Below are 2,937 nucleotides of genomic sequence, written 5' to 3'. Positions count from 1 at the left end.
ACGGAAACTGAAAGAAGCCCGTCGTATATATATATATATATATATATGTATGTATGTGTGTTTGTCTGTCTGTGTTTGTCCCCCCCCACCACCATCGCTGGACAACCGATGCTGGTGTGTTTACGTCCCCGTAACTTTGCGGTTCGGCAAAAAGACATCGATAGAATAAGTACTAGGCTTCCAAAGAATAAGTCCCGGGGTCGATTTGCTCGACTAAAGGCGGTGCTCCAGCATGGCCGCAGTCAAATGCCTGAAACAAGTAAAAGAGTACACACATACACACGTATTGAGTGCTCTCTTTCTCCTTGTTCACGCTCAAATGTTTACTCCATCACACACGCGCGCGCACATAATTACCATTTTACAGTTTATGAGTTAACCACTCTTTAATTGCCATTAATAAATTTTTATTATGTTTTAATTATAAGTTTTATGTTATTTTTATTGTCGTCTTGACCAGGTCGGACTTGTTTGTGTAACAGATCTATAATTAAAATACAGTCCATCCGTGGCCATCTCGTTTTTGCTTTTCAGATAATGTGTTTAGGATTACTCTCCTGTGTAATCTTATTCGTATGGTGACAGAGTGTATTATGAGGGAGATTCGGCTGTTGTTTTTAGGACGAACAACCACGCAAAGGTTGTTCTCATTAACCCGGTATTTCTTTATAACGTTTAAGATATTGGTGGAGGCGTGTATGTGCGCGCACTTGTGTGTGTGTGTGTGTGTGTGTGTGGTAAGTAGGCGTGTGTCGTTTATTCATTCCCTGAGCCGCAGAGGAATTGGTAGGAGCACCAATCTGGCACACAGCGTGTCATGGGGATTTTAAACCTTGCGATAGTGACCAACGTTCTGGAAGACCTGCAACCAACAGAACTAAGCAAAACATCGCAGATCTGGGATCTTTTTGGTTTGACGGGCAACATTTTTTCATTTATGTTTTATGTAGTGTTTTTGGTACCGAAACACTTTCAAACTTCGTATACTTGTATATTTTGTGTTATAGAACAGATAAAAACTTTAACATGAAATAACTTATTAAGAACTAATTTTTTTTAAGAAGGCTAAGAGAAAAAGATGTTTTATATGACACATTCTACCAGTATCCCAAGTTTGAAAGTGTTTCGTTAAGAAAACAAGTGTTGCCCGTCAAACCAAAAAGATCCCAGATCTGCGTACAGGTGGGAGGGGAAATCGTCGAATTACCATCCGTGAGTTATTAGAGGATGTGCAGATTAGTTAACGTTCAGTTCAGTTATCACTGAAGATTTGGGTATGAGACTCGTGTCTGCCAAGTTTGTGCCAAAACTGCTTTCAGCTGACAACGCACTTGCCCATTCCGCGCAGCTTGTGCAGTAGTCTTTGGCTAGGCACAGCATTCCCCACGTCCGACAGCCACCGTATTCCTCATATCTCGCCCCTTGCGACATTTTGCACTTTCTAAAAATAAAATCTTGCTTGAAAGGAAGAAGATTTCAGGACGTCAAGGAAGTCAAAATGACCGCGACGAGGAAGCTGCTGATTATCCCAGAAAACGAGTTCCAGGAATGCTTCCATCAATGGAAGCAACGCTGAATTAAGTGTGTGGATCCCTAAAGGGACTATCCCGAAGGAGATTAAATGCCAAAATTGGCACGTGCTGTTTTGTTTTATAGCACCAATCCGGTTACTTATTGATCAGACCTCGTACACCCGCCTACACACACGCATATGTATATCTATCTATCTACTTATCTATATAATATATATATATATATATATATATGTGTGTATATATATGTCTAATATAATATATAAATCTTATATATATATATATATATATATATATATAAACAAATATATACATACACCCCGTAACTTAGCGGTTCGGCAAAAGAGACCGATAGAATAAGTACTAGGCTTCCAAAAAATAAGTCCTGGGGTCGATTTGCTCGACTAAAGGCGGTGCTCCAGCATGGCCGCAGTCAAAAGACTGAAACAAGTAAAAGAGTAAAAGAGTATACATACATACATATGTATTTGTACGTGTGTTTATGTGCAGTGCACCTAAAAGTGGTAAACAACGTTGAACTAAATTACGTCGCGTTGAATCGTCAATGAGTGTTGATGGAACAGATTACAGAGAGAAACTTAAGAATTTCAAGCGTCGCTCATTGTTTGTCCAAGTAAATAAATGACGTCACCAGCAGCTGTTGTTGACATGGAATACAGGTAAGATTGCGTGGAATGACTAGATTTGTAATTACATAAATATAAACACCTGATATCACATGGAGTATTTTATCTCTGATTTCAACTAATTAAACAATCATAACACAACAAATGTTAATATCTTCATTAACGTCTGCAGAAGTTCCCATGTCGTTACGTCGGTTAGTTTTGTCAATATCGTCTGCTTCGGTGTTGTTATCTCTGTCTTCGTTATTTTAAACATTAAAGCTTTAACGAACCAGTTTGTTTATGTATGAAAAGGGCCACGGCTTTGCGGTTCTCAGTAAATGTACATCTTCAACATAAAAACTAAAAACCGGCGTTCCGTCGATTGCAACGATGAAGGTTGCATTTGGTGCGATTATTGGAACAGCCTGCTCGTGAAATTAAGGTACAAGTGCTTGAGCAATCCAGACACGCGTATCCTTAATGTGGTTCTCAGGGAAATTCAGCGTGACACAGAATGTGACGAAGGCTGGTCCTTTGAATTACAAGTACCGTAAATCCTCGAGTATAAACCGCACTTTTTTCCCAAAATTTAAAGGTCAAAATTTCTAGTGCGTACTATATACGAGGTTAAAAATAAAAAAATATTTTCTGAGCAAAATTTTCTAAGTGATAAATATGTAAAGACAATTTACCTAATATTTATTTTTCACTGACGTTATTACTGTTATTTCTTTATTTTCTGCAAAATGCACAAAATGCTACATGTTTGCATTATG

Source organism: Octopus bimaculoides, chromosome 27 (assembly GCF_001194135.2).
Source record: "Octopus bimaculoides isolate UCB-OBI-ISO-001 chromosome 27, ASM119413v2, whole genome shotgun sequence".
NCBI lineage: Eukaryota > Metazoa > Mollusca > Cephalopoda > Octopoda > Octopodidae > Octopus > Octopus bimaculoides.
Note: the sequence above shows the minus strand (reverse complement) of the source record.